The sequence below is a fragment of the Trachypithecus francoisi genome, unplaced genomic scaffold (assembly GCF_009764315.1).
Source record: "Trachypithecus francoisi isolate TF-2019V2 unplaced genomic scaffold, Tfra_2.0 Lachesis_group7, whole genome shotgun sequence".
NCBI lineage: Eukaryota > Metazoa > Chordata > Mammalia > Primates > Cercopithecidae > Trachypithecus > Trachypithecus francoisi.
The window spans coordinates 69316910-69340725 of NW_022681472.1; positions in this window are offsets into that span (position 1 = coordinate 69316910).

Consider the following 23816-nt stretch of genomic DNA (forward strand, 5'->3'; position numbering starts at 1 on the left):
TGATCAGCAATGAGGTTGTCTATGTCTAGACTAAAAAGAGCCATGGAAATCATGATTCAGTTTCTTAGTACAATCTTATAATTGGTAAAGAGATACTAGTGCACAGGTCTGTACCCAAAGCTCTCATTTAAAGTATCAGTGATTACCAGTTGTTGAACTAATATTTTTTCAGGAAGAGCCACTTTCTACCTTCACATTTCTAGCAGAGTTTTCAAGTAATAATGAGAAAAATGAACCACTAGTTTGATAAGATAATCCTGTCCTAAAAGCCTACTCTTTCCAGTGTTCTCGACATATTTTCTTAATAGATTTGAGTTTAAAAACAAATATAAATAATAATAACAACAAAATAGAACAAAACTAAACAAGACTTACTCCCTTTCTGTTCTCACTCAACAGGGAATACATTTCCATTTCTGCTAATAGAGATCACTAAAAGATCTGAACACAAAGTCAGATTTCCATTGCTGCAACTAATGAACACAGAGTCAAAAACAAAAACCAGAATAAAACTTGGCCAAGAATCACAGACAAAGAAATCCATAAAATTCAGAACCTATCAGTCTCTCTTGGGAATCACCCAGATAGGTGGGAATAGATATATCTGGAATTAAACAGTGCATGAAGTGTCTTCTTAACATTTTGGGTGGCATGTTATTTGCCCCTGGCTGCTTAGTTATTATGAATATCTTGATGGAAAGTCCCAAACCTTTAAAATATAATATTTCAAAAGGTAAAAACATAGCATTCAAATACATGTAAAATTAACACATGTTAAACATTTATAAAATGTCACATTAATAAGGAAGCCAGTAAGATGGCAAAATTGGTGAAAGGCATTTGTGAGCAGAGGTTTATATAGTCCATTAGGAAAGTTATTTTTATTTTTATTTTTATTTTTATAAATGATAGAACAAGATTGCCAAATTAAATACAAAACTAGTAAATGTTCTTTGAGACAATAAAGGATAACCCCTGAGATTATCTTTTTAACAGAACTGCAATCATTTGCATTAGACTGAGACAACAGTGATTTGCATTGTAGTAAGTTTTCCACCACTACAGAGTTGTAAAATTCCTAATACATAGGGAATAAAAAGTCAAATGAGATGCACAGCACTAGAAAACCAGACATTCTAAGCACTGTAGTGAACAGATATCCAGTGAAACTTTTTGTATATCCCCAGATTTTTAGTAATTTTTCTTAAAATTTTAAATACACACTCATTTTTTACACAGGGTAAGGGAAAATACTCAGTGTTCCCATTCTCCAAAAAATGACTGATAGGGTATTATTACTTTGCTAGGAGCACCACACATAAATACAACAGACTAGGTATCTTAGCAAAAATTAATTTTCTCATGACTGTGGAGCTAGAAGTCCAAGATTCAGTGTCGGCAGGTTTGGTTTCCCCTCTATACTTATCTTTGTGTAAAGTATGTCTGGTGCCTCTTCTTTTTCTTATAAAGACAGGAGTCATATTTGATTAGTGCCTTATGACCTCATTAACCATTCACTTATGTAAAGGATGTATCTCGTTATGGAATTAAGCTCTAACATCAATTTTTTTGAGAAAAAGTTCAGTCCATAACAGAGTTAAAACTGATAAAACTGAAGCTTCATGTGATTTGTTGGCTTTTGACTCAATAAGCTTGCTTTTATTTTATTTTATATTTTATTTTATTTCATTTTATTTTATTTTATTTTATTTTGTGTTCCGGATACATGAGCAGGACATGCAGGACACGCAGGTTTGTTACATAGGTAAACGTGTGCTATGGTGGTTTGCTGCACCTAACAACCCATCACGTAGTATTAAGTTCAGCATGCATTAGCTATTTTTTTCCTGATGCTCTCCCTCCCCGACTGCCCCAGCAAGCCCAAGTGTGTTGTTCTACTCAATATGCTTGCATTTTAAATTTCCCCAAGAAAGGATTCGAGGCCAAGAATTCCAACAAGATGGAGAACTGTAACTGAGAATGCTGCAAATAGCCAATGCTCTCAAGCTTTTTACTGGGCAAAAAAAGAAGAAAGCAAATTGACACAGCAATAGGCAAGAAAACTTCTCTGAGCCTCGATTCTATGTTTAAAAACAATAGTCCACTCAGACATAGCCTTCCGTTCACAGGGGTTCAGGATTCGTATTTTCACTCTCAGTACAGCTCAGGAATAGCCAGACTAATAAATTGGAATAAAGTGATCTCAATTTGGGAATACCACTGGATGAAAGTTCAAAACAAATAAAATGCTCTCTGGTCGGAAACACTCTTAATCCAGATATATCAGTAATCATATTAACTCATATCCTCAAATTACAGAACACACTAGCGAACAATCAGTAACAAAACAATAAGAAATTATGACAAGAAAACTTCTAAATATAATTATCAAAGGTTGACTATAATGTAAGCATGTTTACCATATTTAAGGAATACTCAAAAAAGTTAAGGAAATAAAATTGTATTTTAAAATATCATAAAGATTAAAAATCAATAGATTTCTACAAATAAAGAGTATAATATTAAAATTAGAAACTCAAAGTATGGGTTAAGCAGTATCGTAGACATGACTTAAGGAGAATTCGTACTTGTAAGAGAGCTCAGAAAAAAATAGACCAGTGAAACCTAGAGAATACAAAAGAAAATGCAAAATTATTAAGTAGAGGTTAAGGAATCTGGACAATGCAATAAAACTAATATTCATTCCAGTAGAGATCTGGAAGAAAAGAGAAAGCAGTGACATTTAAAGATAAAATGACTGAGAATTTTCTAGAATTGGTGAAAAAATATATATTCAAATTTGGTAAGCACAATAAATTCCAAGCACAATAAATAAAAAGATATTCAGACCTAGACACATATGATTCTAAAACAAGGAAAGACCAAAGAAAATTAAATGAAAACAGCTGGGAAGAAAAGACAGATAATTTACAAAGCAATTGCAGTTAGAGAGTCAGCAAGCTTCTCAACAAGAGTTAACTACAAAACACCATGATACAATATCTTCAAATCTGAGAGGAAATAACTGTCAACTTCAATTTCTTCATTCTAGAAAAGTTCTCATTCAAGTCTGAGTAACTGAAAAGCTGTTTCTGCTGATGGACATCAAGGATATGATACTTACAAACCATATTATTTTAAATAAAATAGACTCTTTCATAATATTAGAAAAAATAATACTAAGAAAATTTACGTTTTGGAACAATTAGATCATAAAAATTTTGTTCTTGGCCGGGCGCGGTGGCTCAAGCCTGTAATCCCAGCACTTTGGGAGGCCGAGACGGGCGGATCACGAGGTCAGGAGATCGAGACCATCCTGGCTAATATGGTGAAACCCCGTCTCTACTAAAAATACAAAAACTAGCCGGGCGAGGTGGCGGGCGCCTGTAGTCCCAGCTACTTGGGAGGCTGAGGCAGGAGAATGGCGGAAACCCAGGAGGCGGAGCTTGCAGTGAGCTGAGATCTGGCCACTGCACTCCAGTCCGGGCGACAGAGCGAGACTCCGCCTCAAAAAAAAAAAAAAAAAAAAAAAAAAATTTTGTTCTTGAATACATATTGGGGACTAAATCAGAATAAAGCAGCTTAACTAGAAAACACTTAAAATGGGGAAATTTTTGATGCAGCCTTAATTTTTATGTAGGAGCCAATCATGATCTTTCCCAGAGACTGTTAGAAATAATCAAATCTGCTCTCACTCAGTATGCATAAGACCTATTTGAACATTGCTCGAAGAATCTGCATCCTAATTCAGGTCTCCTTTGCTTAGAACACTCCATGAATTTAGTTTTGACTGTCACAACAGTCTCTAGTGATCGTTTTGTCTTATCAACAATTATTAGATCAAATGATAGATATACATTTTCAGATAAACAAAATCAAGCAGTGGTAATATTAACACATCTAGGCTACAGACAGGTGGCCCAGGAGGATTTTCTATGTAAAGGAAATGTTTCCTGTCTGCACTGTCTATACAGTAACCACTAACCACATCTTTATTCAGTGCTTGGAATATAACTAATGTTACAAGAATTTTAAAGTTTATTTCATTTTAATTATTTAAATTTTAATAGCCAAGTGTGGCTAGCAGTTAGCATATGAGACACCTGCAAACTGTTAGAGATTGTTTTTTGAAAAAAAACTCAAAATGAAGACATGAGATAAGGAAGAAAGAGTATACAAAAATTTTGGTAAACATCTAGATTAAGTCATTAATTGCATATTTCAAAAGATTAATATTGGTGATAAAAAATGGTAGACAAAATAGATGATAACAATACAAATAAAGTTAAGATTGCTAACATTCAAGGTAATCACAATGTTTTATATTCAAGTAGAGATACTGATTAATTTTTATTTTGTTTGTGTATATATATATGCATTCACACATGCGTAGATGCACACACGCACACATACACCTATGTATGCATTTTCAGGGGATAGAGGGAAAAATAGTCAAACATGACAACAACAGATGAAAAAGGAGTTGAGACCCCAAAATTGGATTTTTATTTTCTTTCCAGAGAAACATGAATAATTTAGTAAAATAAAAGTATCTATCTTTTGGATCTCTCCAAACAACATCCCAACTACTTTTTATCTTGTTTCTCCTTTTCTCTCTGGTAATGTACACAACTATTCCTCTCCTATCATTTTCTCTGATCTTTTTCCTTTCATTCTAGTAAACCTCAAACCTTGAAAAGTTGATTGCTACTTTAAGTTAAACCATTCAAAATAGAGAAAGGTACCCACAGTTGATTTTAAATCTTCTAAATCTACATTGAGAGGCGATTTTCATTCTTTCGATTGTTGAGATAGAAGAGATAACAATAAACAGAATAATTTAAAATAAGCTGAAGGACATACAGTACAGGTCTGTGAAACGTATATCAATTGTTTCATGTGTTATTAGGAAGCTTGGATTAAAAATAAGGGGTGAGAGAACGGAATAGACAGGTAAGGAAGACTCTGAGGGGGAGCTACAGGACTCAAAGTGAAAATTCCATAGAGTGTCAGTGGTGTTGAGAAAAGCTATGGTATTTTGACAAAATCTTTTTGAAGTATTTCCTTGAAATTAGATTACACCTTAATCCAGTCCTGAAGCAAAGATAAATCCATCGTAGACGTCGGAGGATTCTTCAGCACCTTTAGATAAGATCCAAGAGTAGTTCCTGACTGTTATGACCCTGACTCTCTTCTCCCTTTGTGTGAATGCCTTTAACCAAAAATAGGGAATTTTATATACCTGCAGGACTGGAATAAAAAAAATACCATTGCTGAATTCATAACAATTTGCTGAAGATTTTGAATGAGTCTTAGAAGCAGAATATGACCCAAAATAAATTGATAGCTTTACAGATGAAATATGTTTCATGCTTCCATATAGGTGAAAACTATCAGAGGTGGGCATCTTTAAAGGCACTCATAGATATTTAAGAGAAAACGAAGTTGGAAAAATAACTGTACTGTATTAGCTAAGAAAATGAAGGGAAAACAAATAACTAGGTCAACAATAAAGACTGCCAATAAAAGGAGACCTATGTGCCCAATTTCTCTGTTTTACTCAAACTCACAAGAAAAATGTCACAAATGCCAAAATATTTGCAAACTTTTGGCTAAATATTTTTACAATATTTCATTTAAACACTTGAACTATCATACAACTTTTCCCAAACTGCCTATGTAGTAGACAAGTATAACCTTGGCATTCCTGATGTCTAAACCCACAAGCTTCACCCTTAAACCTGTAATCAAGGAATACTCTTTTGTGAAATTCACTAGTTTAGACAGGGTGTGTTACAATCAACTTGCACTATCTTTTGAAAGCTGATTGTGCACATTTCTTCCCCATTCTTCATTCAGAAACATCATGTTGCTAAATTCAAATTTAGTATTATAGCATGGAAATCAGAACTTTATAAAAATAAGACCTAACTGTTAAACATATATTATGATGCAAACAAAATGTTGTATTATGTGGTCTACTGAAGGCATCTTCCTGGAGAACTCCATAGACCACATTATTTACAATCTTGTCACAGATTATTTAGACTTTGACTTACTGGTATCCTTGTGCCAAAATCAAACCTAAACTGAAGATTTTTAGAAGCTACTAGACTATTACTCATTTCTAAAAGAGGAGTAGATGTGGGTCCAAACCTATCAAGGTTCTAGTTAACCCATTTTAAACTTGACTCAAACCATGCAAACCTATCAAATTTCTAGTCAACCCATTTAAAACTTGACTCAAGCTATGCATTGCTCTCTGAAACTCAAAGAAAGACTAAAGCCAATATCTGCCATATCTCTTATCTCTTTCCTCTTAGGCAGCTAGACTGCATCAGACCTGTCAGAGTTCTTGTATTGAAAAGACATATGCTAGTTCTGTGAGGAGCTCCAGACAAGTCATATGGGTCGCCTCTTTCCCTCTCCAGGATAAAGCTGACTGCTGGAATTATTTGTTTTTTAACCACTTGCTCTGTGCTGAGTGGCAGGAGATGCATACCTGCCTAGGCTGCCATCTCAGCTCTCCCCTGTGCATATGGACCGTGTCTTAGTTGTCAGAATACCAGAAAGGTAAAACAAAAGCCAGTTCCCTAAGGAGTTCTCAGAAAAGTTGGAGTTTTGGATGCACAAGCCAACCCTTTTCCTACTTTGGGTGAAACTGCAAGGTAGAATGACTCTTTTTCGTAGTATGGTGCTGCACTGGGGAAAAATATCTCCAGTGAGAGGTGTCCCAACTCTAACTACCCACTAAGTTTAGTCTGGTTTCTCATTCTCCTAGGGTGGATAAGTCTTTTAATTAGTTTATTTCCTCCCAAAGGCAATTTGTCCGTGAATCATTGCTAAATAGTGGGTTTGTTGGGGAAGGAAGGGCCTAAGCTTTCTCAATCTGCCATTTCGCTGATATATGGAAAGGATTTTGTTTTATACACTAATGACTGTTTTTAGATATTTTCTGACATCATCCGTCATTCAGTTTGGTCCACTGACCTCTAAAAAAATAAAATAAAATAAAAATTAGATAGCAATTCAAGGCTACAGTTCAGAGCTTGACAAGGAAGCCCAGATAATGCCAGAGTTCATGGAATTATTCTGCAGAGAAAGTCATGAGGTTAGACAGGAATTGGGTCACAATAGAACAACCCTGGACATAACATTGATTTCTCAAAGTGGAGCATATGGTCTCTTCCAAAAATAATCTGTGCATTTATTTCTATAGGCTTTTCTGAGACCTTTGATATTAGCAAAAGTGAGATCTTGGAACCAAAGATTGTTAAAAGAGTCCTTCTATAAACAGAAATGGCGAGATATTTATACTACCATCTTGTTCAGCCATTGCCTGGAAGTCACAATGAGAAGGACATTGCCTTTGCTACCTGTGTTCAATTCCCTCATGGGCAAAGCTTCCCTTGAAAAGAGTTTGACACAGCATTTCAGCTAACCATACTCCTAACACATGGCCAACAAGTTCTTTTCATGAGGGTTGGTCTTGCTGGTACATGTATTTGTCTTCCACACTAACAAATGTAAAAACTTAAATTATTGTTCTCTTCAGCATGGTCAAAATTGTAGCTTATGTAGATTAAATGTTTAAACATAAAAAGCAAAATTTTAAACCTTTTACAAGAAAATGTGAAAATGCCACTTTATGTTAAGTATATAGGTAAGAGTTTCTTAAATAATAACAGCCAACAGAAACTTTGAGAAATGTGACTGTACAAAAATTACTTTTAAATGTTTGTACATCTAAAATATAATATATAAAGTAAAAAAAGACATTTAAATTAATATAAGCAATAAAGCTTTCATAGCCAAACTATGTAAAAAACTTTACTTACCTATAAGGAAAATTCAATGTTACAGGAAAATAGATAAAATATATGAATATATAAACCTATGATAAAACCATAAAGTAACACAATTTATAATCATATAGTTATAAAATTTAAAATTTATAAGGAAGTAGAAATACATCTAATACTCTCCTGGTGAAAGTATGAATTGCTACAACCATTTTGCAGGGCAAATTATTAATTTGAAGATGCACAGTCTATAATTTAGAAATTTTACTCCTGCCAATATATCCCAGAACAGCTGTTTTCAATCCAGGTCACTGATTAAATTTACATGAGAAGTTTCTGGAAAATAAAAATAAATAACAAATTCTTAACCCAAACCAATTAAATTAGAATCTCTAGAAATGAAAATTTGCTATTTTTGTCATAATCTCCAGATAATTCTAATGCACATGAAACTTTGAGAAACAATGCAATGGAAATGTATTTATAGTAGCGCTCTCTATAATACAGGTATATGGCAAATATATAATTATATATGGTAAATATTTGAGGAAAAATAAATGACTATTACAAAAGGATGGAACATGGAAGCATGTTTTATTTATGTAATTATATTAAGTAGTATTATGGAATTTAATGAACTAATAATACACATATAAATATAAATTAAGCTCATAAACTTTAGTGTGTAAAAATAACTTGTAGAAGAAAACATGGCATAATATAGTTTATAAAAATGTTTCAAATATGTAGAATATTTCTTACTTTGCAAAATTCCAATATGTATGAATTTCATTTAACATGGTTTTGTCAAAAAATATCTGTCACTCTACAATGTAATTCAAATTTCAGTTACTATGATGTATATCAATCATAAATAATTATGTGAAGTACAAACTTCAGTGCTAGCTCTTCTGATTACAATTCACTGAAATGTATATCATGATCAATGACTTACACAATACAAACTTTAGCTACCATGGCATATGAACCATAAATAATTACATAAAGTGAAAACTTTCCTGCTACTTGTTTTGTCCATGATTCAGCATGTAAATACCAAATGTGCATCCTGATCAGTGATCAATCACATCACTTGTTTCAAAATATGTGTGTGATTGGTCACTGTGCATTTGTTTTCAGTTTGTGCAGAGACAACAAAATGCAGAGTTGGGTAGTCTTTTTGTATTCAAGTGATAAACTCACATGACATTTTACAAAAATGGATAATCTTGAAAGAGAATCAGCAAATAATCATAAAAGTGCAGCTAATAAATAAAATGTAATACTGTTGGAAGTAAAATTCAAATACAGTTTTAAAAGAAATAAATGACCATGAGAGTGTTGACAATTGTGCCTTTTAAGGGACTCTGGACTCTGTATATGAACCTAGAGAAATGGGGTGGAAGCAAACTTATTAAAACAAGTGAAAAAATTGATTGTGAGGAAAATAATGTAGATCTCTCAGAGGAAGTGACACCAGCCAATACATTCACATTAAGGCAAATTGTTTAGATATTTTATGACATTTATAATCCAATAAACAAAAAATAAAATGTCAGAAGTTGATTTGGCCTTAAAATGTGACAGTTGCCAAGCCATAGAAAAGATGCTTACTCTGTATCATAATCTACGTAATGAGAAGAATGCTAGTGCTTCTCAAAGCCTATTTTTAATACAGAAATAAAGCACTTTTAATTATCAGTGTTTCTTGTCTTTTAAACTACACTGTTTTAAATTAATATTTGTTTTACTAGCTTTTATCATTTCCCTACACATTTGTCAGCAACAGTAGTCAAAATTTAAATGTTGTGACAAAATTTTTTTTAAAATTGTGAAAAAATTATACTGCTTCTATTGATTATACAGATTGCTTTCATGGTTTCAGTCTGTAGAGCCATTATTATGGCCCTACACCGTCATATAAAATGACAGTTACACATATAGGTATATGCAGGTATATATGTATGTATGTATATATGCGTATTAATCAAATATTTATTAAAATTGTTCAATGTACATAAAATGTTAAGGTATCATGGGAAATATCAAGTTCAGAATAATATATATTTGCAAATTGTGACTTTAAATGGGCAGAAACCAAGTAATTAGTATTGAGAAGAGAAACACACATAGATTCTATTGCATTTTTCATTTTTTATCTTATTATGATTACACCAATATGATTATATCAATGTTCATTATACTATTCTTTATGCATTTTGGAGTTTCTAAATTATTGTGTAATTTTTGTTGAGAAAATAAAATAGAAAAATAGGGTTGTCTTCTTTCAGTCATTTTACTCTTTGTGTATACACTATTAATACAAGAGCCGAATTACTTTGTTCTATATTTTCAGTGATAATCAAAATCACTAATATAAGAGGTTTCAGTGACTAATCTAGTTAATATTTTTTATTAATTATTGATTGAGGAAAAATGAATTTCTTTTAAAGGTTTTTTAAGATTAGGAAGAAAAGTCAGAAGGAGACAAATCTGGATGGCAAAATGTCCACCTAAGGATTTCCCAATGAAACTTGTAAAAGTGCTCTTGTTTGATGGAAGAATGAGCAGCAGCATTGTCATAGTGGAGAACAACTTTCTGTCGATGCTTTCTCAGACATTTTTCAGTTAAAGTTTCAGCTAATTTTCTCAAAAAATTCTCCCAATAAGCAGATATTATACTGTTCTTTGGTCCTGCAGAGAGTTCATAAGCCAAATTCCTTGAGCATCGCAGTTGCCATGAACTTCACTCAGGACCAGTCTACTTTTGCTTTCACTGGACCACTTCACCTCTTGGTAGTAGTCACAGCTTTGATTGTGCTTTGTCTTTAGGATTGTGGTGGTAAAGCCATGTTTCATCTCTTGTTACAATTCTTAGATGCTTCAAGGTCTTGATCTCATTTGTGTAAAATTTCCATTGAAAACTTTGCTATTGTCTGCAGCTGATTTTGGTCCTATGGCTTTGGCACACATGGAATGGAAAATCTGAACAACTTTAATTTTTTAGTCAGATTTGTGTAACCTGAACCAGTGGAGATGTCTCTGGTGTTGGCCGTTGTTTCTGCTGTTAATCATCACTCTTTTTCCATTTGAGTATGAATAAGATGAATATTTTCTTCACAGATTGATGTAAATGGTGCACCACTGCAGGCTTCACCTTCAACATTGTTTCAGCCCTTCTTAAAATGAGTTATCTATTTCAAAACTGTTTATTTCTGGGGTATTGTCCCTATAAATGTTTGTAAAGTGTCAATGATGTCAGCATTGTTTTACCCAAGTTTCACCATCAATTTGATGTTTGTTCTTGCTTAAATTTTAGCAGATATATTAGGCTGTTCTTGCATTGTTATAAAGATATACCTGAAACTAGGTAATTCATAAAGAAAAATGGTTTAATTGTCCAACTGTTCTGCAGAAATTACAGGATGCCTGGTGCTGGCATCTGCTCAGCTTCTGGAGAGATTTCAGGAAGCTTAAAATCATGGCAGAAGGTGAAGCAAGAGCAGGCAGATCATACGGCAAAAGCAGGAGCAAGAGAGAGAGAGAGAGTAAGGAGGGGGAGGTGCCACATGCTTTTAAATAACCAGATCTCATGTGAACTCAGAGCAAGAGCTCACTCATCACCAAGGATGGTCTAAGCCATTCATGAGGAATCTGCCCCATGATCCAAACACCTCCCACCAGACACCACCTCCAACACTGATGGTTACAATTCACCATGAGATTTGAGTAGGGATAAATATCCAAACTTTTTTTTTTTAGCAGAATTTATGTTCCTCTGAGAGAAGCTCTTTTCAGATTGAGGTCTTATCCTATCAGTGCCTCAAACTAACTCCTGTTCAGACTTACAACAAGTTAGTACTAGTTTATTTTGTTGTAAAACATGTTTGAAATTCATGCATAGTTTTATCATAATATACATTTTCCATGAATTTTCAAAAACCCTTCATTTTTCATGAACTTTTTGAAGATTCTTCATGTATATGCATGTGTGTGATATATATATGTATGGGCTTGTTTTAAATATGGCATTCAATTATTTCAATTATTGGAAATTAAGTTATCAGTGTTGATTGGACTGTGCTTCTAGACACATCTAACAAAATTAAAAATACAACCTCAAAATGGAAATCCCAGAACACAGACACTTCCCCATAGTAAAGGTCAATTAATACACTTTAAATACGTAAAATGGAAACCAAAAATAAGAAATGAGCCCCAATAAGAGTCCAAGGCTTGGAGATCTCATCTTTTCAATTAAAAAAACATACAAAGCAAGATTATTTAATATAAGCCTCTAAGGAGAAGAATTAATTGTATGTGGTTTTTTTGTTCCCCAAGGCATGGCAGTCTTAGAAAGATAATTATCCTCTTGACAGGAAAATTATTCTTAATGAGCTTTAAGTACACATGTGGTAGGATCAGGCTGGAACACTTCTTTTTGTCCTTCTCTCTTTCTTTCTCTCATTTTCCTTTATTATAAGCCTTGCCCTAACTTTTACTCTCTTTGCTCCATTTCCACTTTATAGGTATTTCCTACAATTTTTTTTTTTTTTTTTTTTTTTTTAGCAGCCGTCTGGGCACAGAATATAAATTATACATTTAATTTTGACCTCTTTTTTTTAGTTAGATACTGTTGCACAAGAAAATAAAATGATTATGCAGTGGTCATGTTGAGGTTGACAGCTTGCTGATGATTTTCTCAATTTTTTGGTGTTGGTTATTTGTATTTTTCCATGTGCTCTTTGTATTTTGCAAAATTGAAATGAGAGAACATGGTTTGACAGTGTCCTCACCCAAATCTCATCTTGAGTTGTAACTCCCACAAGTCTCACATGTTGTGGTGTAGGAGGAACCTGGTGGGAGGTAATTGAATTATGGGGGCGGGTCTTTCCTGCATTGTTCTGGTGAGAGTGAATGAGTCTCATGAAATATGATGATTTTAAAAAGACGAGTTCCCACAAGCTCTCTTTTTGCCTGCTGCCATCCATGTAAGACGTGACTTGCTGTTCCTTGCCTTCCAACATGATTGTGAAGCCTCCCCAGTCTTGTGGAACTTTAAGTCCAATAAATCTCTTTTGTACATTGCCCAGAGTTGGGTATGTCTTTATCAGTAGTGTGAAAAAGGGCTAATACAGGACATGTGACATGGGGATATGCAAGTTAGACCTAATACCATAAAAACCCTAGAAGAAAATCTAGGTAGTACCATTCAGGACATAGGCATGGGCAAGGACTTCATGTCTAAAACACCAAAAGCAACGGCAACAAAAGCCAAAATTGACAAATGGGATCTCATTAAACTAAAGAGCTTTTGCACAGCAAAAGAAACTACCATCAGAGTGAACAGGCAACCTACAGAATGGGAGAAAATTTTTGCAACCTACTCATCTGACAAAGGGCTAATATCCAGAATCTACAAAGAACTCAAACAAATATACAAGAAAAAAACAAACAACCCCATCAAAAAGTGGGGAAAGGATATGAACAGACATTTCTCAAAAGAAGACATCCATACAGCCAACAGACACATGAAAAAATGCTCGTCATCACTCGCCATCAGAGAAATGCAAATCAAAACCACAATGAGATACCATCTCACACCAGTTAGAATGGCAATCATTAAGAAGTCAGGAAACAATAGATGTTGGAGAGGATGTGGAGAAATAGGAACACTTTTACACTGTTGGTGGGATTGTAAACTAGTTCAACCATTATGGAAAACAGTATGGCGATTCCTCAAGGATCTAGAACTAGATGTACCATATGACCCAGCCATCCCACTACTGGGTATATACCCAAAGGATTATAAATTACTCTACTACAAAGACACATGCACACGTATGTTTATTGCGGCACTATTCACAATAGCAAAGACTTGGAATCAACCCAAATGTCCATCTGTGACAGACTGGATTAAGAAAATGTGGCACATATACACCATGGAATACTATGCAGCCATCAAAAAGGATGAGTTTGCATCCTTTGTAGGGACATGGATGCAGCTGGAAACCATCATTCTTAGCAAACTATCACAAGAAGAGAAAACCAAACACCGCATGTTCTCACTCATAGGTGGGAACTGAACAATGAGATCACTTGGACTCGGGAAGGGGAACATCACACACTGGGGCCTATCATGGGGAGGGGGGAGGAGGGAGGGATTGCATTGGGGAGTTATACATGATATAAACGTTATGCACATGTACCCTAGAACTTAAAGTATAATAAAAAAAAAAAAAAAAAAGAAATGCTGTATCTTTAAATAAAAGATAAACATGGTCAACTATTAAAAAAAAAAAAAAAAAAAAAAAAAAGAAATTGCTTAAGGAGCGGTTCCAAGATGGCCAAATAGGAACAGCTTCACTCTACAGCTTCCAGCGTGAGTGATGCAGAAGACGGGTGATGTCTGCATTTTCAACTGAGGTACTGGGTTCATGTCACTGGGGCTTATTGGACAGCGGGTGCAGGACAGTGGGTGCAGCCTACTGACTGCGAGCCTAAGCAGGGCAATGGTAAACCCTTGTCTCTAATAAAAATACAAAAATTAGCTGGGTGTGGAGGCACATGCCTGTACTCCCAGCTACTCAGGAGGCTGAGGCAGGAGAATCACTTGAACGCGGGAGATGGAGGTTAAACTGCTCTGAGATTGCGCCACTGCACTCCAGTCTGTGTGACAGAGCAAGACTCTCCAAAAAAAAAAAAAAAAAAAAAAAAAAAGTCAATCGTTGGGAGACTTTCATTTCTGGAGAGATGGAATATGTACATACATATGTGTATGTGTGTGTGTGTGTGTGTGTGTGTGTGTGTGTGTGTGTGTTTATAATATAAGGCAAAAATGAACCTAAATCTTGTACAAAATCTTCTCAACAAGGATAATAGATTTAAATGTAAAACACAAAACCACAAAATTTTCAGAAAAACAGATAAAAATATAGGAAAAATTCTTGGATCTGTGGCTTGGTTAAGAGTCATTAGACATTGCACAATAAAAGTATGAGCCATAAAAGAAAAAAAATGAAGAAATTGGACTTTGTTAAAATTAAAAGGTTTTCTTGTTTAAAAGACTCTGTTGAGAGGACAGAAACACAAACTAAAGAGTAGAAAAAATATCTTAAGTCACATATCTTTCAAAACACTTTCTATCTATAATATTTTTTAAACTAAAAATTTAATAGTAAAAAAAGAGAAGAGACAATCAAATTAGAGAATGGGATAGAAACACGAAACAAAGTCACAAAGAATATACACAGAAAGTAAACACATTAAAAGTTGTTCTACATAACTGGCCATCAAGGAAATTAAAATTCATGATAAGATATCACTATACACATATTAGAATAATTTATATATATAGGCTATATATATGTGGGTTCTTTAGTGGGTTCTCTGATATATATATATATATATAAATATAAATATAATATTCTTACTTTCTCTCATCTCTTTGGTAACTTTTATACTATTCCAATTAAAAAATCCTTAGAAGGCAAAAAATCAATAATCTATATACTCCCCCTCTCTCTATATATATATATCAACCTTATATTTATGTATCAACACTATGATAAATATCAACACACACATATATATAATGTTCTAATACATGTGTAATGATATCTCATTATGAATTTGAATTTGAGTTTGAATATATATGTGTGTGTGTGTGTATATATCTATGTGTGTATATATATAAAAACACACTCCAGGTTCTCTTCTTTGTGTGTATACATATATATATATATATATGGAAGAAACTGGAATGTGTTAAGTGCAATAAGCCAGGCACAGAAAAATAAATATAACATTATCTTGCTTATGTATTATGTATGGAATTCTAAAAGTATAGTTCATAGAAACAGAGTACTAGGAGCTGTTGCAGGAGCAGGGGATGGACTGGGAAGAGTTTGGTCAAGGTATACAAAATTTCAATTAGATAGGAAAAATATATTCCAGAAATCAATTTTATAAGATGGTAACTACGTTTAATAACAATGTGTTGTATAATTGAAAATGCTAAAAGAGTAGTTTTTGTTTTTGTTTGTTTGTTTTTGATGGAGTCTCACTCTGTTGCCCAGGTTGGAGTGCAGTGGCACGATCTCTGCTTACTGCAACCTCCTCCTCCCAGGTTCAAATGATTCTCCTGCTTCAGCCTCCCAAGTAGCTGGGATTACAGATGCACACCACCATGCCTGGATAATATTTAGTAGAGACAGGGTTTCACCACATTGGCCAGGATGGTCTTGATCTCTTGACCTCGTGATCTGCCCGCCTAGCCTCCCAAAGGGCTGGGATTACAGGCATGAGCCATTGCACCTGGCCTAAAAGAGTAGATTTTAAGTGTTCTCACCACAAAGAAATGATAGATATTTGAGGCAGTACATATATTAATTAGCTTGATGTAGCCATTACACAATATACACATATTTCAAAACACATTGAGCACTGTAAATATATACAATTTTTATTTGTCAGTTGCTATAAAGCAAACAAGCAAGAAAAATAATTAAAAAAAAAAACTAAATGCACACTTAACATATGACCTATCAGTTCAAGTATTGAATATTTACCCACAGATTTAAAAACTTTGTCTACACACACAAACATAAAAACCCTATACATAATTGTTCATATCAGCGGTGGTACAACCATACCAGAGAATAAATACTAGTCAACAATAGAAAAATGAACTACTGATACACTTGGCAATGTAGATAGAGATCAAGACTACTATGCTAGTGGAAAATAAGCCAACATGGAAAGATAATTTCCTGTATGATTCTATTTATATCACATTCTTGAAATAACAAAATTATAGAGATAAAAACAGATTAATGGTTGCCAAGACTGAGAAACATTGGAGGGGAATAAACAGGCTTTGACTATGGAGTAGCACAAGGAAGATCATTATGGTAAAAAAAAAATAGTTCTGCATGTTGATTGTGGTCATGGTTACATGGATCTACACATATGACGAAGTGACATAGAACTATATACATATTGTACCAATGTCAATTTCAAGTTTTTGATTGTGTTATAATTACATAAAATGTGTCCACTAAGAGAAACTAAGTGAGAGTATGGGGAAAGTATCTGTAACATCTCTGCAACATTGTGTGATTTTTTAATTATTTCAAAACAAGTTAAAAAGTCAGTTATCTTTAAAGTGATTTAAACCACGTGAATTACAAAGAAGGATGAGGAAATGCTTAGGGTGATGTGTGTGTTCATTATATTGATCTCAGTGTTGGTTTTATGATTGCATAGATATGTCAAATCTCAGGAATCTACACTTTAAATATGTGAAGTTTCTTGTACATGAGTGATACGTCAATAAAGGAATACATTTGAATACTAACTATGTTCAAAGTAGGCTCAGCGTGTGCTCTGAGATTTATGCTACTATCACATCTATTTTTGATATTAAAAAATAGAGGTTTAGAGTGCTTTAATTATTCAAGGTCACAGGACTGGCATTTGGAATGCTTTTAATCTGAAGAGTCTGATCCTAATTTCTATGTTCTCTAACAAATGGTGGACTTCTCCTTTATCACTTCTTACTACAGTAAAATATTTTTTATTTCTTTATTTTATTTTGTTTCCCTTTCAAATCATCTCTGAGAGAGTTTCCAGTGGGTTCTCTGGAATATAAATTGCATATTCTTACTTTTTCTCATCTCTTTGGTAACATTTATATCATTCCAGTTAAAAAATCATTAGAAGGCAAAACGTTGTCAAATATTCTCTTTCTTCTTTCTAGCTTAACACTCACCACATTATATACATATTACATATTTTATGTAACATATGTTTTATATTTCCTTACATTTTACAACAAAAATTAATATAACTGAACATATATTTAATTACTTGTATACTTATAATACATACATAACTTAATAATTATAAATATATATAAGTCCACATAACATACCTTCTTGTCATATTGAGCAAAAAACAAATATGAGCACATCTTTTCTTCTGGTAATAAACTTTTTGTTCATCTCTTGATGGAATCTTATTCCTAAACTCTTCTATCTCAGGCATCACGTCCCTTTATCCTGAAACGTTCTATGTACTTGCAAAGAATCCTCTATGATCACATTCACAAAAAAAGCTATACACTATTAATTGACTTTTCTGTTTTTCCAAAGCTTCTTAAGGGCAGCGACTGTTTTTATCTCTCTCTGAGGCCATTCAGAACACCTGTAGGTATTTAATTTGCTTATTGAGCACCTGCTTGTATTTAATTTACAAATAAAGTGCAAAACCAAATTTTATTATCTCTACTGGCACTTCCTACCGTTCCACAAAACAAACCGTAGAAAAATAGACATAAAGAAGAACCAGGCAGTCCTTAAGATAGAGAGAGAATGTATCCTCTGGGTCACTTAAATTTCCACCTCCTAGGGTTCCCATTGAACTTTTGATGCAAGAGGCAGTGTAATTGCTCAGCATGAACTGAGTAAAGGAAACAAACCTGCTGTATGTGTCTAATCTGATCATGGTCAATGTGAACTTTGAAATCACAGCAGTAGACTAAAAATTTTGTCTCATTTAGTCACTGAATTATTTCATTCTCTTCATGTGTTTCTTTTTCATATTTGCTATGTATATAACTTCTTAAAAGCTCTAAGGATCTTACATTGGTGATTAGGCTAAAATTGAAGAGTAGGGGAAACTAAAACTGATTAATATTTTATTTTATTTTGAATAAAACATTTCAAGTTTCTTTTTCCTTTGATCCTTCATTGTTACATGACATGGCTTGGTCTTTTCTTGTGTGAACTTTTGTTAATAGACAGCATATCTTCTCCTTAGTAACCTTTACTATTCCAAATCTCCATTCTGCAATATATATATGTGTGTGTGTGTGTGTATGTATGTATATGTATGTATATATGTTTCCCACATACGTGTATATATACACATGTGTATATATATTTTTAATTAGATGCAGCATGGAAGACAGTACTACCATTAATTTTTTTAAAAAATTTCAAGTTATAGAACAAATATCTCATGTGGGTTAACAATTTTTGTAAATAAAATAAACTCCAGGAATGGTGAATCATTTTAGACATTTGAAAGGTAAAGTCTCAGTCTATGTTAGTGAAATTCAGGTTGAGACAACTGTAAGCACATACACTCACACACACACGTACAAAACAAAAGGCTTTTCCTCGCCAGGCTAACTGAAACCTGACAGCAAATTAAATATTTAAAATAATAAACTAGGGCTTATTGTTATAGGATTTATGTCATATAAATAGTTCTCCGGCCGGGCGCAGTGGCTTATGCCTGTAATCCCAGCACTTTGGCAGGCCGAGACGGGCGGATCACGAGGTCAGGAGATCGAGACCACCCTGGCTAACATGGTTAAACCCCGCCTCTACTAAAAATATAAAAATTAGCCGGGCACGGTGGCGGGCGCCTGTAGTCCCAGCGACATGGGAGGCTGAGGCAGGAGAATGGCGTGAACCTGGGAGGCGGAGCTTGCAGTGAGTGGAGATCGCGCCACTACACTCCAGCCTGGGCGACAGAGCGAGAATCCTTCTAAAAAATAAAAATAAATAAAAAAATAAAAAATAGTTCTCATAGTATAATAGTTAATTCTGTTTCATAAGGTAAGTATTGAAATGTCTACTATATACAACTGAGCTAGCTGGCTTAAAAGAAACGTTCCACATGATCCATGAATTATTTCTTTCTGGCTTTTATCTCTCAATTTTTTGAGCTTTATGTAGACAAATAATATATTAAAATGGAAAAAAGTATAGTTTCTAAAGAGGTTTTGGCATGAATTAATGCATTATATTTTAGTAAAGATTAATTGTTACACCAACTTACTGAATTTTGGTTAAATTCAGTTGAATTCATTGAAGAATGCTGAAAATGTCTTTGAATTTTTTTATTAGTAAAGAAATCATGCTACATGAGTTATCATATGGAAATTATAATCCAATTTTCTTTTACTCTACAGGGTCCTATTTGAGATTTTCCCAACAGAATAAAAGGGAGATCACTTTATATTTTCTAAGTTTGCTTTTACTTCTCATACATCCTTAAGATTCTATTTATCTTGCTTAAAAAAAAATATAGCATTGTTACCTTCATGATTTTTCTAATTTCTTATTATATATATTATATATGTTATTAAATTATATAAGAAAATTATATGCATATCAAAAGTTTCTGCTAGTTTCCTATAAATGTAAGTTTCTGGTAACCATACAGTCATATGTTTATACAGTTAAATATGTTTTTTGTTGTCAAGACAAACATTTAAAATATGTCACACATTTTAATTACTTCTTTCAAATTCATTTTTATTACTATGTACTTTAGTGTGGATATTAAGAATGGGGAGGCCAGAGTCAGGTAGAAAGAATCAAGTTTTTATTTTTCTTTAATACGTATTTTACGTCTATTATGTCCCAGGCACTACAGATCTAGCTACACACTAAAGTCTTCACTCTTAAGGAACTTACATTGTAATAAGTACTGAAAGTAAAATTTAGAGTTCAGATGCTGTTTGAGATTAATCACTGCTCTAATTCTTATGACATGTGAGACCTCGGGTAATTAAGCTAATCAACTATTCTGAGCATCGGTTCCCATCAACTAAAAACTGTGGATAAAATTAGTAGCTAACCCATAGTGTTATTGTGAGAATACATGAGCTAATGCATGTAAAACGATTATCAGCTTATAAATAGAAAAAAATCATATAATGGTGGTTTTTAATGAAATGTTAGCTATTTTCCCTGCTATGGCTCATGTATTGCCTAATGGTTTTACATAAAACATATTACCATAAGATTAGAAAAAAACTTTTTAAAAACTTTTGTACAGTTTTTAATGTGCAATTATTAAAAATGTTTTCAGCAGTGCAAAAAAACTCCTTAGGAAACACTACTGTGTATTACAAATATATTAGAAATAAAATGATCTCTTTCACTTTCTAGAGTTAATTTTCCTGGATACTATAGTGAGGTAATGATTAGTGTTTTTTTTCTTCAGAGGTATGGCATGCTCCAGGCTTTATCGATTATGATGGGTATGAAAGGTATTTAGCAGTGCTTGACCATCATCTTCAGTGTACGACCCAAAGGACAACACAGTGTGTTCTTTCAGTAATTAAATTTGGAAGCCCTATTATTCAAATAGGTATTATAAGAATTATTGGCTTTGCATTTGGCTTTGAAATAAATAGTGCTTTATTAGAAAAACTTTAATGCTAAAAATCAATTTCAATGATATGAATGATAAACTAAATGCAACCACACATATGCTCTCTAAATTAACATACCTTTTGCTCCATAAAAATTAATATTTGCATTATTTAGTATGATTGATTACTTAAAAAAAAAATTACCATTTATGTTCAAGTAACATTGTTTAATGACCTAGGTTTAATTTTCGATGTCTTACATGTCACCTACAATAATAGGAATATATTATTTTTATAATGACTTTTTTTTTTTTTTTTTTTTTTTTGAGACGGAGTCTCGCTCTGTCGCCCAGGCTGGAGTGCAGTGGCCGGATCTCAGCTCACTGCAAGCTCCGCCTCCCGGGTTCCCGCCATTCTCCTGCCTCAGCCTCCGGAGTAGCTGGGACTACAGGCGCCCGCCACCGCGCCCGGCTAGTTTTTTGTATTTTTTTTTAGTAGAGACGGGGTTTCACCGTATTAGCCAGGATGGTCTCGATCTCCTGACCTCGTGATCCGCCCGTCTCGGCCTCCCAAAGTGCTGGGATTACAGGCTTGAGCCACCGCGCCCGGCCTATAATGACTTTTAAAGACAGTGATCTACTCTGAGTCATGATGAAAATAACCACAGAAACAATTTATAGTATAATAAAAAATGGAATACATAATTAATTATGAGTGATGATTAATTTAGGAACCTCACTGTTAATACTGGATACAAAAAATATACTGATTTTATTTCATATGTTGCTAATTCTCTATTTGCCACCACTACCTGCCGTTTCTCTTCTCTTCTCAGTGGTGTTATAGGCTGACTCTCTTTGCTCAGTCAACCCGGCTTCCTTGCTTCTGACTTTCAATTGTGTTTGGAGTGGGGGACAAACTGTTAGGAGACTGATGAACAGGAGAAGAGAGAGGCCAGTGTGAAATCATCCCCAATAAAATTTTATAAAATCCACTAAAGGAGAAATAATAATAAAATTTAAGTAGGCTTATAGCACATCAGCTTGCCCTTTGACCCACTCCGTTGTAGCTAGTCACTGCTTACTACTCTAGCTAGGGTGATGTAGCTCTTGTCACAAGATTCATGGTTCCTTCTCTGTTCTATAGGTAAAATCTAAGACATGATAAAATAATAAGCTTTCCTTTTGAGTTTCTCCTTTAGTTTTCTCATACTGATAAAACTACCAATGCCTGCTGGTCTGAGGGCCCAGAAAAGAGCTGACTCATGGAAGCATACAGTTTCTATAACCTGTTGATTTTATCCCCATTATCACAAGCTATCAACGATCCAAATTTTCCAGCTCCTTCCCCTCCATGATCCCCTTAAAAACTCTTGCCCAGAACCCCTTTAGGAGACAGATTTGAGGCTTGAGGATTCCTTGCATCTCCTCCCTCTGCAGCTTATGAGTGTTAAATCCTTTCTCTGCTGCAAACCCTGCTGTTTCAGTGTATTGATATGTTGCTGCACACCAGGCAGGCAAACCCAGCAGTCCTGTAACAAGAATATATCTATCCCTACTCCCTTTCTGTTGTGTTACCATATCTCCTGAAGTTACTGAGTCCCTCTAGGAAGAAGGCTCTGGTTTTGGCTCTGACTTATTTCCTTACAACAATTTCCTATCTTTGCTCCTTCAGATTTAGTAGTGTCAATAGCTTTCTGCTTTTGGATACTTCCAAGTTGTCTCGACATTTTTTTTCTAGTTATTTAATTCTGTCTACATTTCTGTTACTACCTTCTTCATTAAAATCTCTTTAATCAGTCTTTTTGAGTAGAAGTGTATTTGTTGCTTGGCTTTCTATTTGTAAACACTGCAAGGTGATGTTGATATTGTTACTCTGGAAAACAATGAAATCTTACGGATAAAAGCAGTGAATCTGAAGCCATAATGCCTGGATTTGAATCCCAGCTTTGTCATAGGCAAATTACTTAAACACATTGTATCTCATTTTCCCCGTCTATAAATGAGCATGTTAAGGTTTTGCCTGTCTGTGTTAGGTTCTCCAGAGACATAAAAGCAATAAGATGGTAGATAGGATAGAATAGAATAGAAAGATAGATAGATAGGTAGATAGATAGATAGATAGATATTAAAAATATATAGAGAAAAGTGTTTTAGGGGAATTATAGATGCAAGCCCCACAATAGGCTGTCTTGCAAGTTGGAGACCCAGGGATATTGGTAATATGGCTCAGTTCACATCTGGAAGCCTCAGAACCAGGGAAGCAAATGACATGACTCTAACTCTCGGTCCAAGGCCAAAGGCTTGAGAGCCCAGAAATTTGCTGGTGTAAGTTCTGGAGTCCAAAGGACAGAGAACCTGAAGTTCTGATGTCCAAGGCAGGAGAAAAAGGACATTCCAGCTTCAGGAGAGAAAGAGAGAGAAATTGCCCTTCCATTGCCTTTTTCTTTTTGATGGTGACTGTTCACATTAAGGGCTAATTTACCCACTCAGCCATCTGACATACTCACCAATGTCCTCTAGAAACACCTTCACTGACACACTTAGAAATAATACTTTACCAGCTGGATATACCTTAATCCACTCAGACTGACCTCCAAAATTAACCAGCACACTGTCTCACAGAGTTGCTATGAAAAGATTAAATGTGCTGTCTTACATAAATCATTTTAGTGCACACTGAATAATCACTAAATGTTAGCTGTTATTTTATTTGTAATAAAATGTAGTTAAATGAACCAAAAGAAAATTGATGCATTCTAGACATGGTATAAAATGTTTTCTGAGAAGACGTAACACTACTGAAATGTTAGTGCAAATAATTATTTTTCTACAAGGTGG